The 21,455-nt window shown below is 41.0% G+C and overlaps 1 protein-coding gene and 1 long non-coding RNA gene across 4 annotated transcripts in view; one reads left to right on the forward strand and one right to left on the reverse strand.

Moving 5' to 3' along the window:
- LOC114666152 (cAMP-specific 3',5'-cyclic phosphodiesterase 7B-like) overlaps positions 1-21,455 on the reverse strand; it is a 220,972-nt gene that overhangs the window by 52,250 nt on the left and 147,267 nt on the right. The window lies entirely within an intron of this gene.
- LOC127525938 (uncharacterized) lies at positions 15,602-19,226 on the forward strand. The gene is made up of 3 exons (XR_007933546.1): positions 15,602-15,657; positions 16,275-16,449; positions 18,675-19,226. It is a non-coding gene; the product is annotated as an uncharacterized LOC127525938 (long non-coding RNA).

Consider the following 21,455-nt stretch of genomic DNA (forward strand, 5'->3'; position numbering starts at 1 on the left):
CTAACTCACCCGGTCAAAATCATCACTTTGTTACAATGATTGAGTTAAAATCATCATTTTGAAACAACACAAACACAAAAGGGCACCTCATTTCTTAATAAACGGTGTGTGTGTGTGTGTGTGTGTGAAATGCAGTGTGAAATTGGTACCAGGGGTTGTCCAAAACAGTTCAAGCTCCTCAGAATGTTCATTTGAATTAAACGTGGGTGCCAGTGGTGCTCTTCAAATTAGATAACATCCTCTGCTTTTACGGCACACATTTCTGTTCTCGTTAAAGAGTTGCACACTTAAGACAGCCGTACACACACTTGCTACAGACAGTTTCACACAAACTCTTAGGAAAAGGCCAAGTAAGCTTTGTTTAAAAAAATAAACTTATTTATATCCTGCCTGTAGATGGCAGTATTGTGTGTCAAATCATTCTTGCTTTCTTTTCGTTTTTAATTTCATAACACATTCATGCATTTAGCCATCATGTAGATGTGATCTCACTTGACTGAAAATGGATTTATTATTGTTTATTTATTTTTTACATTTTTTCAGTTCATCAAATAAATCATAACACACATTAACAATTTCATAAAAATGCCATGGTTTTACTTTGTTAGCTGTCGAAGTTCAGCTTACTGTTGTGTACTTCATATGTCAACAAAATATGTAATTTGTATCTCTCCATCAAATTATATAATGCTTTTCATATTGTAGCTATTAATTATACAGTGTCTTTCATATCCATCTTTCTGACAATGAACCACTTCACCTGGCTATCATTTGTATTACACTGTAGTGTCTGTAAACTTTTAATAGTTACAGTATCTATTATATAGCACCTTCCATAGCGATGTATTAAACAGTATAGTGCCTTCTATATCGACCTATCAGACCCTGAACCACTTCACTTGAGTGTTATTTACGTATAGCATATGGCACCTTTAATGCCTATTAGCTATATTGTGCCTTTCATATCTGTCTACGACTTTGAACCTCTTCATCTGGCTACCATTTATATTACATAGCGCCTTTAATAATTATCTGTTAATTATACAATGCATTTCACAGCTATATATTATATAGTGCCCTTTATATCTATCTAACTGACCTTGGAGCACTTCATGTAGGTGTTATTTCCGTTATGCAGTACCTTGAATATCTATCAATTATATGGTGCTTTTCATATCTATGTACCTGATTTTGGACTACTTCATCTGGCTATTATTTGCATTATATTGTGCCTTTAATAACTATCTACCTATCTCTTTGACCTTGAAACGCTTCATATGGATGTTATTTCTATTCTATAGTACCTTTAAAGTCTATTTTTCAATTATTCAGTGCCTTTCATATCTATCTATTTAGCTGACTTTGGACCAGTTTATCTGGCTATCATTTCTATTAGATTTGAAAGGCACTAAAGAACAGATAGATAGATAGATAGATAGATAGATAGATAGATAGATAGATAGATAGATAGATAGATAGCGTAGTTGGCAAGATTAGATAGATGATTAGATAAATAGATAGCATAGTTGGCTAGATAGATAGACAGATAGCATAGTTGACAAAATTAGATGATGGATAGATAGATAGATAGATAGATAGATAGATAGATAGATAGATAGATAGATAGATAGATAGATAGATAGATAGATAGATAGATAGATAGATAGATAGATAGATAGATAGAGTAGTTGGCAAGATTAGATAGATACATAGATAGATGATTAAATAGATAGATACAGTAGATAGTGTAGTTGGCAAGATTAGATAGATAGATAGATAGCGTAGTTGGCAAGATTAGATAGATAGATAGATAGATAGATAGATAGATAGATAGATAGATAGATAGATAGATAGATAGATAGCATAGTTGGCAAGATTAGATAGATGATTAGATAAATAGATAGCATAGTTGGCTAGATAGATAGACAGAAAGATAGCATAGTTGACAAAATTAGATGATGGATAGATAGATAGATAGAGTAGTTGGCAAGATTAGATAGATACATAGATAGATGATTAAATAGATAGATACAGTAGATAGCGTAGTTGGCAAGATTAGATAGATAGATAGATAGATAGATAGATAGATAGATAGATAGATAGATAGATAGATAGATAGATAGATAGATAGATAGATAGATAGATAGATAGCGTAGTTGGCAAGATAGATAGATAGATAGATAGATAGATAGATAGATAGATAGATAGATAGATAGATAGATAGATAGATAGCGTAGTTGGCAAGATTAGCTAGATAGACAGATAAACCCTGTAATAAAAAGACTCCACAAAATCTGTCAATTACATGTTTTTATCTATGTATCTGATATTGGACCACTTATCTGTCTATTATTTCTATTATATAGTGCCTTGTATATCCAGCTATCCAATTCTGGATCAACCCAGCTGCCTCTGTACATGTGACAATAATGTCCCTCTTATATTATTGGATAATCTTTTTTAATCCCATGGGAAATCCATCATAATAGTGTGTTTTAAATCTGTTTATATATCTAACATTGGATCACTGCATCTGGATGTTTTCCCTATTATATAGAACGTTTAATAATTATTTTTAAATTTATTGATATATTGTATTATTATTTTTTATTTTATTATTATTAATAATATAGTGTCTTTTATAGCTATTTATTATATCTGTCTGTGCATCTGTGACATGACCACTAAACCGGTTTATTATTGTGTAATGTGCTTTACATCGATCCGTCAATGACGTAGTGCCTCTTATGTCTGTCTCTCTGACACTGGACCTGCGCACCTGGGTGCCTTTTCCTTCATTTTTTATTGTCACTACACAGTGAATTCCTCCATCGAATTCCCAGATTTGTCTGCAAACAGTAAGAAGCTCCAAGCTCAAGCCAGGACGCACTTCCTTCTCTGCTCACGTGTGGTAAATTCTAGTAACGAGAGTACAAAACTTTGGCCGCACTCCTAATGATTTTGTGTTAGTTTCACTGAAAACATGACCACACAGCAATCATTCGACATTATGCAACAATCCTTCAGGGTTAAAGCAGACATCAGTGTGGAGTGATGGCACAGGATGTCAGTTCTGTGTATGCACTTTTATATACCTAGCAATTCACACAAAATAAATCTCATTATATAGCAATTACACGGCTTAAAGACGACATAAATATGAAGTGCGATGTGACATTTCATTCTCCAGCAGTAAAAACTATGACTATAATTTGTTTGAGAATGTAAACAGCACACTTTAATGTACACAGTAAGACATGAGATATTAAACAGGCTAAAAAAAAATGAAGTCTCCACTGTCATAAAATGCACCACATATGCAAGATACACATGAAAACCTTGGAACATTTTGTTAACAACAGAATTAATGGAAAAAAAATAATTGCATATTCCCAAGACCACAGTATTCGTTCGTCGTAACTGAATACATCCACACCAAAGATCAGAGGGGTCTCCAGGAGAGGACAACTTCTTTGGTCAGGTGTCTGACCTAGAGTAGGAAGTAGCCACCACTGTATGGACCTGCCTGTCCGGTTCAGGGGAGTGAGGCCTAACCAGGCAGCTCATGGCCCACTCGTTCATATCTATATATATAATTCACTAAGACCATGGCAAGCAAGACAGAGCCCAGCCCGCCAACTCTTACCCTCCTCCCACATCATGGGATACGCACGACCGCGTCCACCCATGCAAACTGTTTTACACACTGCATACAGCGATTCCCACAAACATGCTTCTTCTTAGATGGTTCTGCAGGAACGGGGAAAACCTTTGTCTACAAAAACCTGATTCATACTATACTAAGAGCATAGTGCTTTTGTTGGCTTGCCCGCCCGCCTGACTGTTACCAGCATTCATCGCAATATACTGGAGTGTAAAACTATCGCAGCTGCTACCTCACAAACTGTCCTTATTCCCCAGATATCCCTGTATAATTCACTAAGCAGCCGACCATGGCACGCAAGACAGAGACAATACGCTAAAAGCAGCCGGAACCGAAAAGAACAATGAAAAGTCAACGTGGATCAGAGGTGCATGTGGACTGTAGCAGAGACGAAAGCGACTGAGACGGTGTTTGGTGAGGTGTTGCGTGCGGGCACATGAGCATGACACGGGAGGAGGGTTAGAGTTGGTGGACGGGGCTCTGTCGTGCATATCCCGTTTTCAGTCATGGACAATTATATGTTGCTCTCTCCAGAGTTCCATCTTTTCATTCACTCACAGTCGTATCCTCAAACCCACCCCATTTGGACAACTGTGTCTTTCAGGAAGTGTTCGCCCATCAATAAATGCAGCATATGCTACGCCGTGGGTTGGCTAGTACAACCTATTATCTTTGCATGCATCCTTGAATTGTGGGAGGAAACACCCAGAGAATAACCTATGGACACACCAGAAAAACACCCAAATTCCACATAGGTAGTGACCTGACCGGGACTAGAACCCAACTACTGCATCGCCATGCTGCACATTAGGGGCTGAGGGACTCCATTAAAAGAATCCAAAGTGGAATATGAGCTGGAGAAATCACGCAAAATTAACTCAGGGTATGCAATAAATTGGCAGGTTAATGGATGACAAACCCAAATAGTAAGATACATGGAGCTTGTAGTGCCTGCCACGACACTTGAAAGCGAGAGGCCACCGATGACTAGAGGAAACATCAGTGAATAATCCTGGGGAGACCTTTGGGTTTCTCTTCCTTGGGAGTTTTTAAGTGAAAACGTTCTTCATCCACACTGGAGGTTTTGTATCGTTTTTCAAAAGATCTCTGGTCCATACTGAAATGCCCGAAAATACGCTGACACAATTTTCATAATTTTAGCTCTGTACACAACCACATTGGATTTGAAACAAAGCAATCAAGATGTGATTGAAGGGTAGGCTTTCAGCTTTAAGTCCATCCATTGTCCAACCCGCTGAATCCGAACACAGGGTCACGGGGGTCTGCTGGAGCCAATCCCAGCCAACACAGGGCACAAGGCAGGAACCAATCCCGGGCAGGGTGCCAACCCACCGCAGCAGCTTGAAGTCAAGGGGGTTAACAAAAGTATCATATGGACCATTTAGGAATGACAGCCATTTTATACATGGGCTCCCCTATTTCCAGGGGCTCAATCAAAAGTATTTGGACATTTGCCTGACAAGCTGTTCCATAGCCAGGTGTGAGCAGGTTCCTCATTATCTCATTAACTATTAAGCAGGTAGAAGGTCGGGAGTTGACACCAAGTATGGAATTTGCATTTAGATGGTGTCACTGTAACTCTCAATATGAGGTCCAAGGAGCTAAAAGCAGGCCATCATTAGGCAGAGAAAACAAAACAACATCCTTACAGAAACAGCAGAAAACACCAGAAGTGGCCAAGTCAATAAAGAGAAGGAATGCACTGGTGAGCTCAGCAACACTAGAAGACCTGGACAACCATGGTAAGACAACTGTGCTGGATGATCACAAACTTCTGTCCTTGGTGAAGAAGAACCACTTTCACAACATTCAGCCAAACCAGGAACACTCTCTGGGTGGGCAGACCTGTCATCATCACAGTCTGCAATCAAGAGAAGACAAGCGTGCAAACCAATGGTAAGCATCAAGTATAGGAAGGACAGATTAGACTTTGCAAGAAAACGTTTTTTAAAAAGCAGTCCAGTTTTGGAACAGTTTGTTTTCTTTGGACAAATGAAATTAAAATCAATATGTGCCAGAACAATGGACAGAGAAGAGTACGGAGAAGAGAAGGAATGGCTCATGATCTGCAGCATACCAGAAACATGGTGGAGGCAGTGTTATGGTATGGGCATGCATGGCTGAGAATGGAAGTGGGTCACTGGAGTTTAGTGATGATATGACTGCTGGCAGAAGCAGCAGGATGAATTCTGAAGTGTTGAGGGGTTATACTATCTGCTCACAGATTCAGACAAATGCTGCAAAACTGGTAGGACAACGCTTCACGGTAGGGATGAACAATGAGCCAAGACATTCTGTGAACGTAAGCCAAATGCTTTTCAAGGCAAAGAAGTGGAGTTTTCTTCAATGGCCAAGCCAGTCATCTGACCTCAACCCAACTGGACACACATTACACTTGTTGAAGGCACAACTGAAGTCCAACAAGCAAGCAGAAACTGAAGACAGCTGCAGTAAAAGGCCTGGCAAAGCATCAGTAGGGTGGAAATTGAACCTTTGGAGAAGGCCATGGGTTCAGACTTCAGACAGTCCTCGACTGTAAAGGATTTTCAACCACATATTGAAAATGATCATTAGATTCATTATTATGTTAGTTTGTCCAAATACTTTTGAGCCCATGAAAAAGGGGGGGGGGGGGGCATGTATAAAAATGGCTGTCTTTTCTAAATGGTTCATACAATATTTTTGTTAAATGTCTTAAATTAACACTGCAAGTCTACACTTCAATCGCATCTTGATTGCTTCATTTCAAATCCACTGTGGTGGCGCACAGTGCCAAAATTATGAAAATTGTGTCACTATCCAAATACTTGTGGGCCTTATAGTAGACTAAAACCCAGCTAAGATTCACTTTATTTTTTCGGTGGGGATCCCAGGAACGTACCCAGCCTTGGCCCACCTCACAGAGACAACAAAGAAACTGGTAATAAAACAGAAATAGAACAATGGATTAAACGATAATAAATGAATATAACTACAGCGGTCCCACCCCAGTTCCTTTCCGGCGATACACAATAAGCACCAAGTCAACAACTAACAAAAACCACACACGATGAAGTCCATGAAAAATGGCAACCGATGTATGAAATGATGGAGATGGATAGTCCAGAGACCAGCTCGCTGTATGTGAATGTAAAGGCAGTCCTATCCCCATCAACCTGGAACTTCTTAAATCTTGCCAAAGCAGCCCGGGCAACCGTGTACTCTGCGCCTTTGTGAAATCCACATGTTGCTCTTTTTCATACGTTTTTATCAACTTCTAAATTTTCAGTTTTATATTTTTTTGGGCTTCTCATTCAGTCTGGTGTATGACCATCGGCAAGTTCTTTTGGGTTACTGGACTTAATTCTCCTCATGGTGCTACTCTTTCCTTCGAGAAGTTAAAGCCATGGGGTTGTGTTTAACCCAGAGGTGGTGTCTGGTAGGGAACCTCACACTCCACCATTTACCTCCACAGAATAAAAGAAATGAGTAGCACAAAGCAGACGGATTTGTGCAGCTCTGTTTACCTCCGCTGGCCTGTCAAGAGTTGGTCTCCTGAGCCTCCTATTACATTAGGCCTCAAGCACCCCAGAGGAGCTGCGCACTGCCAACAGCCGCAGAGATGTGGGGCGCTTTTTATTTTGTTAAAGGCTCACGGCATGGTGAGGAAAGCAGCAGACTCAGAATGTAATGAATTCAATTTAGTACACAATGCTCTCGCTCTTCTCTCCCCTGCTTTTAAAACGAAAATCCACTCAAAGCTTTTGTTCTCCCCGTGCCGTCTCTCGCTGCAGTGATTAACAAGCAGGTTATACCGAAGCCTTCAGCAAACAGGGTGCTTTGTGGGGAATTCAGTCATTTTGTTATGTGCAGCTAAAATCAAGCTGCCTTCTTTCTTTGCTGCACTGCAGCCCTCATTAAAACATCAAACTTGGGGCATTTTTTAGTCGAGTTAATGGAAAATGCACAACCCGTCTTGGCTGGACATGAGGATATGAATAAACAAACAAGGGGCCATTTGCCACACAGCATCCTCATCAGACTGACAGAAATGGGAGTTCAGGGCGTAGTATAACAACAGTGTAACCACAAGAGGGCGTCAGAGAGCCCCAAACCACAGACGCAATGTCACTGAACACAATCCCAGGCTCAAATAAAATCTTTTTTATTTTCACCCAACACTCTTAAGTACAAGCATCTGCCAAAACACTCCAGAACAAATAGATTACGTCCACGTTCCGTGATCCTGGTGAGTTTCGCCCACTGCCACCCAATTTTGACTCCCTGAGGTGACGTGGAGCTCCTTTTATCTCAGACCCCCCCCAAAGCACTTCCAGTGCCAAGACACTTCCGGGTCGAAGTTTGGATTGTAAAACCTGCAGCACCTCCTAGTAAAACCCACGGAAACCAATAGAGCTGTACTCAGGGACTCCAGTTCCCAGTATACCCGGTGGGTATCTGAATGGGTACCAAAGCCCAGGGATGCTGCCACCTAGCGTATCAGAGAATAAAATATTCACCAGACAAAATCTCCTCAGGTTCTTCTGTTACAATGGTCTCCCAACTGGGCAAGGATCCCAGCTCAACCCTGGCAGGATACCAGCCCATGTGTGCCCATTCATTACAACGGGTACAAAATTGGCTAAAAAAAACGCGGAAGTAAAAGATTACTGAGTAAGGAGCATTTTCAGAATTGGGTGATATTACGTAACTCTGAGGGCTTAATATTTTTTCCAAAAGCACAACAAAGCAATGGTTTCACACGTAAGTCCACATAAAACGTCTGTTGCTGTGTGCTGCGGCTACTGTTGGCGCATGTTCGTCATCTTTGGCGGCAGTGGCTATGTGGGTGGTCAGTGGTCAGCAGGAATCCATGGTGGGCTGGCTGCCTTCGCACAGCAGGTGGGTGGCAGTTGCAGTGTGACACAGTATGGTTTGTACTTCTTGTCATCATAAGTGGTGGTCCTCCCAGGCAAACTCTGCTGTAGGCGCATCACCTACACGAAAGTGTTTACCACCACGATCAGCTAGGGACCAATCAAATGTTGCTGGTACCTCACTTTCGTTTTTGATATCCTTCTCCAGATCACTTGTGTCAAACTCAGAGTCCAACGAGTCAGAGTCCTATTCAACGAAACTACATAAAACGTCCATGGGGTATTTCACTTTGCACATTGGCTTTGATCTCTCACCAGATGTCGGTGCCATTTTAGAGTTTGGTTGCTCTTCGCTACTCCTGCATGCGTAGGGAATCGAGGTTAAATCAGCAAAGCTCTGTAACTTTCCTTCTAGCAGAGAGAGTCGAACTAACACGTAAGGGCGAGTTTTGTTGCAGTTTACAGCTGATTACCGTCCTCTACTCCTGAATTTTGACAAAAGGCGACATCAGCCCTGAAAGAGTTAAAAGAGGTGCAATGGCTACTGCTATTTTCAGTTTACGAGGGGAGACCCAAAAATGATTATAAAAACTTTCAGCTATTATGCTTTAGAAACCTTCAAAATCCTCCCCTGGAGGCGCAACTCACTTGTCCCAGCGCTTCTCACATTCCTATACTCATTATTTGTTGCCGCATCTAGAACCTCCCGCATTTTTTCCTGGATTTATAACATGGTAGCAAATCTTCTTCCCTTTGGTCTCATTTTTAATTTTACAAAACAAAATAAGTCACAAGGAGTGACATCTTTGTCTGAGCATTGTTTTTGGTCAAAAACTCGTTGACTGAAGAAAACAGTGAATGCTGGTATGTTTGTCACGCTGCAAACTCCAAGTCTGGGTGCGCTGTTTTTCTAGACATTTCTTTTTTTTTTCCCCTGATGTTAAATGTAATGTCGCTGATTAACAGTCTGTCCACAGGGAACAAACTCTTCATGAACAAGTCCATCAGTGTCAATTAACACAATCATCATGATCCCTTGAAAATCTGTCATGGAGGCTTATAGAGGAAATAAAATGGCCAAGCCACCTGCACGACTGTGGAATAAATGGCAGAAATACGCACTCGACCATCTGAGCAACTTGGTGGAATGATTAACCAGACTGTGGGCATATGACACCTAGCGGCACCCTATACTCCTGTGCTATTCATTAGTTCTAATAATTTTGGATTTTTTTCATAAGCCTAAATATATAAATGACCTGGACAGGAATATAAATAATAAGATGGTTATGTTTCCAGATCACAACAAACTATGTGGAATGGCAGAGAATCAGCCAAATTGGTACTGAAGGACTTGGACAAATGTAGGCTGGGGCAGATTTACCGTATTTTTCGCTCCATAAGACGCACTTTTTTCTTCCCCCAAAAGGATGGTGGAAATGTCTGTGCGTCTTATGGAGCGAACATTGTGTCACAGACTGTGAGGTGTATTTACCTGACAAAAGTCGACATCCAGGGGTAGAGGGCAACAATCAGCTGTTAATGGCGACAAAACTCACCATTACGTTACAGGCATTCCCTCTCTGCCTGGAGGAATGTTAGACTCATTGACTCGGCATCTAATCCCTGCATGTGCGTGAGTTACGAAATGTAAACAATGGCAAGATGGCATCGACATCTCACGAGGGGAGCAAAGCGAGTGCAGAAAACAAAATACCAGCAGACGATGTTTTGGGCATTATCGCCGAGTCGGACTCTAATTTTTCAGAATCGGATTTTGTTGAGAGTGATCAGGAGATCGAGCAGGAGAGTGAGGAACTGGCATCAGCTGATCGGCTGCCAACTCAGCGCATTCGCACAGCCGATGCACCTACGGCAAGGTTCGTGTGGCTGAATATGGTTTGTACTTCTTGTCATCATAAGTGGTGGTCCTCCCAGGCAAACTCTGCTGTAGGCGCATCACCTACACGAAAGTGTTTACCACCACGATCAGCTAGGGACCAATCAAATGTTGCTGGTACCTCACTTTCGTTTTTGATATCCTTCTCCAGATCACTTGTGTCAAACTCTGATTTTGTTGAGAGTGATCAGGAGATCGAGCAGGAGAGTGAGGAACTGGCATCAGCTGATCGGCTGCCAACTCAGCGCATTCGCACAGCCGATGCACCTACGGCAAGGTTCGTGTGGCTGAATACCCAGACATTGATCTGTGGGAGCCAAACTGGACACAAGACAGCACCGTGTTCACTGTTGGACTCGACAGATTACCAGCCGCTGGACTACTTCAGGCTGCCATCTCCTGATGCTGCCTTTCAGCTACTGTCAGACGAGACAAACAGGTATGCAGAGCAATTTTTTGAATTGCGGGCTAAGCTTGCACCGCATTCTCGTTTTTCAGAGTGGAAACCTACAACAAAAGACGAGATGAAGGGCTTTGTGGCATTACAAATAGAGATGGGACTGGACTGGTGATAGAACTTCAGGGAGCATTGGTCCAAACGTGCTTTGTCCCCTGGTGGCTTTGGACAGATTATGCCGCATGATAATAGGTACCTGCTGCTGCTGCGAAGTGATTGTTGCAACTGAGCTTCATAAATTCTGACACTGGCGATGAGGAGTTCTTGGGGTTTCCAGAAAACTAGAAGAGTGTTTGAACCTTAAAGTCTCTCCTCATTTGTTAATGACAGTGATGATGGTTCTTAATAATGCTGTTGATTTACGTGGTTTGAAATATTATTCTGCTATATTTTATTAAATATATTAGCACACCATTCAGTTCAGAATATTTTTTTTTCTTGTTTTCCTCCTCTAAACCTAGGTGCGTCTAATGGTCAGGTGCATCTTAAGGAGCGAAAAATACTGTAATTTTAATTTAAGAAAGCCACACAGTGTACTGTACAATCATGCAGATTCATTCTGCAGAAATTATACAACACATCACTTTAAATCAAAGAAGAACAAACTCCAGAAAATTTTAAAAAAAGAAAAAAGGAAAGGAAAACATTGAAAAAAGAAAACCTAATGACAAGAATTCAACTGCTACCCGAGAGATGTAATGTAAATTAAGAAAATGTAAACATTTGGGAAATACAAAAAAAGTTGCATTTGAATACACAATAGAAGGTCTGAAACTTGAAAGTACACCTTAGGAGAAGGAGCTGGGAGTCAAGGATCCAATTGGATTTGAACCAGCAACCTTCCAGTTACCAGGGCAGATCCTTAGCCACTGAGCCACCATTTCTTGTCCCACTACAAGCAAGAGGACTGAAAAGGGACCAGGGGTAGAAATGTGAGTCAGAAACAAGCCGTGTCTGTAAACATTCTGTCTATTCTGGCCAAGCATAACATAAAACAAAATCCTAAATTGTAGTTGCTAAACAAATACCGGTAATTCAGAAACAAAATGCACTCGCTAAAGGAATGTCACAAGGGATGACTTTTGCAGTGATTTTCAGATGCAGCCTTCAGTTATGTAGTCTTGGTTAGTCTGTGACAGTCGGCCGCACAATCCCATGAAGCCCATCATCTAATGTGACACACCCAGCGACTCGCTCCAACTAGTATGCCACAAGTAATATGGGTGTTTTGGACCTCACAAAATGGAAAAAAAGCTTGTCTGTCTGATGTCTCATGTTTTACTTACCACAGCAGAATGAAAAAAGAAAAGACGAAGGGCAGAGATTGCAGCTAAAGACACTGTAGCTGTTATACAGTGCCAACTCCATCAGGCGGCACACTATTTAGCTGTCAGAAATTAAGTGGTGTGAGCACGACTGTGCCACATGGTCTTCGCTCAGTCGGTAAACATGAGCAGCCATTTGTCTGTTGTGTAAATTGATGAGGTCCAGTGACGACATCAGTGAGTGCAGTCTGACAGAGCCCAGAGCTAGAAGTCGCGTTATGTGACATCAGCTAAATTTCACAATTTTGATACTGGAAATTTCCAAGACTGACCTAGTAAGCCATTGCAACTAGAGCATCATGTGATACAATTGTAACACTGAAGGCAACACCACAAAATGGTGGGAACCGTTTTGTGGTAAATTTAGCCCGGACACAAACAGGCAGACACAGAATGGTCCAAAACACACACATTTTAATTACAATTATTAAGTCCAGCACACAACACAGTGCTCAAGCACCAAACAACCTTGTTCAGATCAGATCTCTCCCTTCCGGACGTCTCCTGCCGCCTTTCCACCTCTCCTCCCATGCGTTGCCTTCTTCCTCCTGACTCTGGCTCGTCTACTCGAGGGAGGTGGCCTCTTTTATAGCCACCCAGATGTGCTCCAGGTGCTCTGTGACGGTCTTCCGGCGGCACTTCCTGGTGTGGAGGAAATGCCGCATGAGCACCCGGAAGCACTCTGGGTGTCACTGGAATTCCTTCTGGGTGTGGCAGAAGTACTGACATCCAGGGCTCTCCAATCCTCTGGGCGCCCCCCCCCCCCCTGTGGTGGCCACGGACTCCAATAGGGTTGAGCTTCCATGCTCGGTTCCCATGGCCCCCATACAGACTAGGGCAGCTATCCTCTCGTGGTCCGGGGGGTATAGTCCCTCCCCTGGTCCTTCTAGGCATCCTAGCCGGGACCCTCCACACCGTTAAAACCAAGATGGAGTCAGATAAAGATGCAAATAATTTTGAAGTACTTGAAAAGGACACCAATTTTTTAAAAAATTAACCATGGAAATGAACTCCACAACCCCAAACAACCATAATTGCCAGAACCCCTTTGTTAAATAATTAGAAAAACAAAAAAACAAAACCTAATCGTAACAGCAGTGAGTTAGAAAGCCCTAAACAGAGTCACCTGGCCTGGTGGACCCCTCACAGCCTACCTCACACTAAGGGAGCTGCTTACTTTCAGTTCTCAAAGTTCAGGGTCTTAGAGGTAGCCGATTCCAAATTGCTTCGTAAAGCCATTCAGGTAAGGATTATTCATCATCCAACCCGCTATATCCTAACACAGGGTCATGGGGGTCTGCTGGAGCAGGGCACACGCACACCAAGAACACACGAGGGACAATTTAGAACCACCAATGCACCTAACCTGCATGTCTTTGGACCCACGCAGACACGGGGAGAACATGCAAACTCCATGCAGGGAGAACCCAGGAAGCGAACCCAGGCCTCCTTACTGCTACCACCGCGCCACCATGCCGCCGGTAAGGATTATTTACTTGTTTTTTTGTTTTTGTTTTGCTTTATTTCTTCATTCCAACATGGTATTGATTTGTTTATTGGTTTGTTTCTTTTCCCTTGGGAATAAAAGAAGGTCATCATTTTGGAAGCAGGTCTACAGGAAAGCCCTGAGCACCTCACCGGCTGTGGAACGAAATGAAAGAGAAATTCATTCAGGAACACGCAGAGCTGTCTGAGCTCACGGATAGGTCTGATCTTGCAAGAAATGCTTTGGCACATGGGTATAGGTAAAAAAAAATCCAATTTGCCTTGCGGTAGACGACTGCATACAACTCTGCAGCCATCCGTTTATAAATGGAGCCCCTCTACACGTAGGCGTTGTTGCCATCTTGTAACATACGCTCTACTATCTATCTATCTATCTATCTATCTACAGTCGAGGTCTGTAGTGGTCGGCCAGTGTGCTTTGCATACACTAAAAAAGAAAAGTCACAAAATAAATCTAAACCTCCTAACCCGCCACAGCCACTGACTCTACAGGTGCTTCCTTCATGATCTCCAGGGGTAGTTGGCCGACATCCACAGTATAAACAGCACTTAAAAGAATCCCCCCAATTAGCCTGACAGTCTAAACGGCACTCTTGGCTCATTTGGCTCACCGCTTGCATAAACTTTTATTAAATCCCACATCCCTTAAGTCAAAAAGGCCTGGGGAAACCAAGAAAGACGCAGATCAGGGCGCACAGCGTCAGTCGTCACCGCATCAGGTAGCTTTAAGGCGTTGAAGTGAAGGGCTCAATATGGGGCCTAGAAAGCTCCTTATAGGGGTGGAGGGGTGAACACAAAATGGAGGGACGCTGATCCGTGTGGATACAGCAGTAGTCTCCTTATGTGCTATAAATATAATGGCTCCATAATGTTTGGGACAAAGATACATTTTTCCCTTGATTTCTCTCTGTGCTCTACAGTTTTAAATTAGTATAAGACAAAAAACTCGCACACAGTGGCGTGGCGTAGCGTAGTGGGGGCGGCAGGGGCGGCAAAATTTCATAATAAATAATAATAATATCTTGTAAAAATTTGAACCATACCTAAATAAGGGGGCGGCGGAATTTTCCTCCGCCCCGGGCGGCTGACACCCACGCTACGCTACTGCACACACATCTCCTCTTAAAATGATAGAATCCACCCAAACAGACTGACAGCCTGGACTGTGGGATCTTTATGCTCATGGTAAGTTGAGGACACTTTGCCAGTAGCAAGATGTAAATGTTGATTTAAAATAATAATTTGCATTTTTTTTAGTATGCTCTCTACATTGCCATTGGAAGAACATTTCAGTCAGGTCAGTGGTTTTTAAGTGTAAGATTTGTTTGAATATTGTGATTTTTTTTTTATTCATACAATTTATTGTAATTTCCCGATTCACATTTTTTAGGAAGACATGCCAAAAATTAGAAGATGGTGGTGTCTTCTCTTTCTCTTCACAAAGCCAGCATGAAAAGGTGTTTAACTTTCAAGCTTTTTTTAAGGGAAGAACAATTATAAGCAGGGCCGGATTTTCCTATAGGCTAACTAGGCTTCAGCCTAGGGCCTCAAGATCAAGAGGGGCCTACATTCAAATTGTTAGCAAAATTAAAATTACACTATTCTAAAAACAGTGAACACTAAAACACTGAACCGAAAATAAGGAGAAATTCTACGCATATGACTAATAAACAAACATAAAAATGTATTGGTTAATCACAGTAATGATGTACTGTATTTTATTATCTCTCATGTAATTTACAAACTTAAAAATGGAAGGTGAAAGGGCCTCATAAGTGGAATAGCCTAGGGCCTCTTTTCATATAAATCCAGCCCTGATTATAAGAATTTGTTAACTTACAGTATTTCTACATTTTTTTTTTTATCTTCCAGCCAAGACAGCGGTTTTCAATTTCCACACGAGAAGAAGGACATTCTGTGTGCCACAGGTAGTGCTTCGTCATTATCAGTTGAAAAGTTTTCTGACACTAATTTTATATATTAGAACTTCACAAAAAGACTTTGACCAACAGGTCACACAGAAGGTCTCCAGTGAGGCCTTCACTGACTTATTGTCTTTCTTCAGCCCTGTGCGGTCAGTGGCATTATGGGGGCAGAGAATGGTGGTCTTAAAAATGAGGGTTTTGTGTGCTCTAACTGATTTATTAAATGGCAATTATTTCTGCTTCCAGTAATTCCAGACAAGATAGAGAACAGCAAGGACTTTTCTCCCCCACCCTTCCTTTCCATTACTGAAGCATATGAAAATGTTGACTAAATTATTTATGCCAGTACAATTAATAGTATAACATTTACTTTACTGTTTCTAAAATTTAGGCAATGAATGGCTTCATAGAGTTGCTTTTGTGGAGTGTAACTTTTTGACTATTTTCCTTGTTCTCCAAAGATCAGTTTCATCTATGGTATTAGGTAGCATTAACTGAATTTGCAGGTCAGCATATTTATGGTTACGTTTAGTTGTAGCAAATTGTAATGTATTTAAATTGTTGAAATGCTGCATAATTAATTTGCAGAAATGCATAATACTTGACAATCTGTACTGCAGTGACTAGTAGTATGGAAAGTGTGGTTCTCACAAAGGCACAGCCCTGTCAGGTATGTAGTGAAATGATTCCTATGGCTCAAACACAGCAAATGCCTTAAAGGTAATGACTTTCTTTTTCCATTTCAATATCATTCAGAAATCAACCAATCTAGAATGGAGTGATGGTTTGCTTCAGGTAAACACTTTCCATTATGTATAACTTCTTGCATGTAGCATTTCTATTGCAATATGTTTGGGTGAACGTTTCAGCAGTTTTTAAAGCATGCTTACTAAACTGGGAACAATTAAATGACCTATTATTTCAAATGATGAATTTGGCCTTCACAAGTGACAATACTGTGGTAATTGGACTCTTTGTCTTTCAGGTACTCACTTCAGTACAATTCCTGTAGACGTACAGATTGAATTGAAATGGGTCTTACAGCAATGTCTCTCTATTATAAAAAGAAATCCTGCCCTGGAAAACAAAAGCAAGGCTACGATAAGTGATCTTCTCGGAAGACATTTAAAAGACCCGCAAGACCAAAGAGACTTGCCACGGTGCGTCTCGCGGGGACCGTAAACATGAGACATTGTGCCAAGAGATTGACCCAGGACCGTCTCGCGATGACATAGAACATGAGATTCTTGCAAGACATGCCCTACTTACAATCTATCAAATAACACAACGGGGCAGCAGAACATTCAGTCTTGTGAAAGATTTGAGCACACACAGATGCAGGGTCTCAGCACATATAAAGCATATAAGGACATACGTTGTAAATGAAATGTCGACGAATAAGCGAAGAAGAAATCAGTGCGGAGAAAAGAGAAAAAGAAAAAGCATTGGAAAGGAAAAAAGAAAAAATAATCTAGGTGCAAATTCAGAAAATAAGGCAAGTAATTATCAGCCTGTAACAAGTGGAAATAAAACAAAGCACGTCCAATCGGGCTCAGAATTAAAAGACAGAGTAACAGACAAAGTAGAACTTCATAAAGACATTCACAAACATTAGCGCTATACACATGCAGAGCAGATTATGAAAGCAAAAAGCTTTCGAAAGGCTCAAAAAAAAAAAACGTAGGTGTGATTCAAATGTGGAGAAAGTTAAAGAATATGAAAGTAGGAAAATTAGAAAGTATGAAAAAAGAAAGCAAAGATCGCAGTAGCGCAAACAAGTGGAAATTAATACTCGAAAAAGGGAAAATAATCACCACGGACCAGGTGTCATCGAAAAAAAAGCAGGACAAAGCGAAGTCAGAGATAAAAGACAAGAGTAGAAAACAAAGTGAAAAGTCATAAAGAGGTTACAAAACAAAATGGACAAACACCAGCAGAGCAGGTTAGAGATAATTCAGGACAGGTTTCTCTGTTTGAAAGCACAGACAAAGCGATCGACATCATCATCAGTTAATTAATTTTTTTTGCAAAGTGACCAATAAATGCATGCGAGGTAAAACACGTTTTTGAAATTCTCTGATTTAAACTTCAAAGCCTTACAATATTTACATACTTCTGACATATCACCTATGTCCATATATTCGATCTCTATTTGCCTTTTAGTTATTTCTCCGAGTAATAATTTCTCTTTTTTTGCGGAAATGTGATGTTTACTTTTTTTTTTTTTGACACTGTCGTTTTTTTCTGCTTTCATATTCTGTATCTTGCTGTGCATGTGTTTCGCACCTACGTTTTTTTGGGGTCTTTTGAATTCCACTTTTCATTATCTCTAACCTGACAAAGTCATTAAACACAAGCCTCACTGACCTCATTTAAAAGATTCAGCATATTTGGACTCGAAAGATTCCAGATATTGTTTTTACAGAAGTTCTGAAATAAAAGTGAAACTAATTAAATAGCAACAATTCAAAGAAAAAAAAATCTTAAAAGTGAGTCCGGAAAACCAAACACGGGGGCTGGCGAGCGAAGCGAGCAGGGGGCAAAGCCCCCTAGTATTACTAAATAAAAATGTATGATTTTTTCACTTCAGAGCACTTAGTCATTTTGAATTATTTGTGCACTTTCTGAATGGTTTCTAACTAGACATGACATTCCCTTGAAGATGAACTGCTATGGTTGTACACTGGAGTTTATTATTTTATTTTTCACTCAACCTGATGAATACAGGGAGTACAGCAGAAGCAAAAAGCAGGAGAAATCAATCGAGCTAAGCATTCCTACGACATGCATTGGTTATATTGGTGTGTTTATTTCATAAGCCAATTTGACCTGTACTTTGAGTAAAAGTGGAGTTAATATATTCCATCCATCCATTTTCCAACCCGCTGAATCCGAACACAGGGTCACGGGGGTCTGCTGGAGCCAATCCCAGCCAACACAGCGCACAAGGCAGGAACCAATCCCGGGCAGGGTGCCAATAAAGTACTTAACAGTATTTTTTTTTTCTTTTTCATAAAAAGTCTTCATTGATCCAAAACATCTTGACTGCTTGTGACTGGCTGGATGCCAACAAAGTCCAACTTGTTGGGACAGTCCTCCAGCCAAGAATTCTGGAAATGGACGACGATGAAGTTACGTACACAATTGAAAAATCAGAACAAAGGGGAGACGATGAAGATACTGAAGAAGTCATGTCCACCTTGTTATTTACTTTTGAATGCATGAAGGACATGAACTTTTTTCTTGATGAGATACGGGGTAAAAAAAAATATTCCCATTACTTGCTGCTGTTCTACAAATTAGATTTTTGTGTTTTATTTATTATTTTTTTTTTTCCAGCCTTCAAAATTTCCAAGGAACTAAATGTGGCAGAAAGCCTACAGTGATGTCATTTTGTTCAGTGGATTTGATCAGTGATTCACTGTAAAGAAGAGTGGGGATGGACTGATTTTCTGACCTGGTTCAATAGTTCCTTGTCTACTGAAATGACCAATGTAATGAATGGAGGACACGGATGGATCTCCTAACTGGGATTGTGTGCTTTATTTCTTAAAAATAAATTCATATTTGAACCTGGATCTTGTGTGTGTGTGTGGTTGTGTCAAGGGTTTGGGTGCTAAAAATCCCCCCACAGGTTACACTCCCCTATGTGGTAGTTATAACAATGATCTTTGTGTTTTAATACATCACTTTAACTTTCAAGACCTAGACTGTTGGCTTGCAAGTTCAAGAAGAGAGTCGAATTAAAAGCAAAAAATCTACAGCCCCTAAGAACCACTGTATGAAACAATGCCATGTTATAAAATCAGGATTTTATATATATATATACAGTGGATACGGAAAGTATTCAGACCCCCTTCAATTTTTCACTCTTTGTCATATTGCAGCCATTAGCTAAAATCATTTAAATTAATTTTTTCCCTCATTAATGTACACACAGCACCCCATATTGACAGACAAAAAAAAAAGAATTTTTGAAATTGTTGCAGATTTATTAAAAAAGAAAAACTGAAATATCACATGGTCCTAAGTATTCAGACCCTTTGCTCAGTATTTAGTAGAAGCACCCTTTTGAGCTAATACAGCCATGAGTCTTCTTGGGAAAGATGCAACAAGTTTTTCACACCTGGATTTGGGGATCCTCTGCCATTCCTCCTTGCAGGTCCTCTCCAATTCTGTCAGGTTGGATGGTAAATGTTGGTGGAGAGCTATTTTTAGGTCTCTCCGGAGATGCTCAATTGGGTTTAAGTCAGGGCTCTGGCTGGGCCATTCAAGAACAATCACAGAGTTGTTGTGAAGCCACTCCTTCATTATTTTAGCTGTGTGCTTAGGGTCATTGTCTTGCTGGAAGGTAAACCTTCGGCCCAGTCTGAGGTCCTTAGCACTCTGGAGAAGGTTTTTGTCCAGGATATCCTCCTGTACTTGGCCCGCATTCATCTTTCCCTCGATTGCCAAACCAGTATCCTGTCCCTGCAGCTGAAAAACACCCCCACAGCATGATGCTGCCACGCCATGCTTCACATGTGGGACTGTACTGGACAAGTGAATGAGGCAGTGCCTGGTTGTCTCCACACATACTCAGTGCAAGACACATGACAGCCCGCATGGAGTTTGCTAAAAGACACCTGAAGGACTCTGAGATGGTGAGAAATCAGATTCTCTGGTCTGATGAGACCAAGATAGAACTTTTTGGCCTTAATTCTAAGCGGTATGTGGAGAGAGCGGTAGAGAGAGAGAATGTGTTTCATGATTTACATCTTTTGTAATGTTTAAAATGTGCTTATCTGTTTATTTTCATGTCCATAACAGTCTGTGTGTTGTATGTGATAACTCATTTTATAACTAACTACACTCACTCAGACTTCTTACTTAATTTTAACTTAGTAGATAACTTTGCTCCACTTTACTATCTCCATGATGCATACTGGTACAGCAGTTAAGTCTTATACTCCATATCATCTTAGCACATCTGGATAATGTAAAAACTGCTCTTACAGAGTTATGTTTATATTTAATAGTTTAGCATTCAACACTGTTGTGCCAACAGAACTGGATTTTGGACTTCATAGCGAGCAGACCCTCAGCTTTGCAGATTTCCAGCATCATATCTTCTATGCTCACCCTCAGCCCAGGCACACTATGGGGTAGTGTGTTAATCCCCTGGTGTGACTGTGTGTCCGGACACCACAAAAGCTCCATCATTAAAAATGCTACTGACATCACCATCATAGGCCTGATCACCAACAATGATTAAATGGCTTGCAGACAAGAGGTCTATCTGCTGACTCAGCGATCCCAGGACAATCTGACCTTTCATGACCAAAAATTAAGGAGCAGGTCATAGACTTCAGAGAATGGATTAAGCTGTGGTTTGTTTTTGTGGGGTGCTGTGGAAATGGTTGAGCTTGTTTTAAATTTCGTACAGTAAACAATCATGATGAATTGAGGAGGGAACAGGCACGTTTTGTTTACTGCCAAGTTCACCAATGCCTTCCTGAGATGTCTCACAGGTGCTGTATGGAGTTCCATCTTCACTGGCGCATCACATCCTGGACTAGGACACACATGCTTGGGTCGCTGCAGAGGTGATGAAAGCCACAAAATATTACTGGCACCCCAGCTGCTTCTATCCAGGGAATCTAAAAAACATTCTGCTAAGATTATTACACACTCGGCCATTCTGCACAAGTGTTTTTCTTAATCCTCCCTTCTGGCAAATAGTAAAGAATCAGTGGCGCTAAGTATGGCTTCAAAGAAAGTGTTTTAGTTAAAGAGTTAGCTGAACAGCCAATTATAACAAG

This window comes from Erpetoichthys calabaricus, chromosome 15 (genome assembly GCF_900747795.2).
Source record: "Erpetoichthys calabaricus chromosome 15, fErpCal1.3, whole genome shotgun sequence".
In the NCBI taxonomy this organism is placed as follows: Eukaryota; Metazoa; Chordata; class Cladistia; order Polypteriformes; family Polypteridae; genus Erpetoichthys; species Erpetoichthys calabaricus.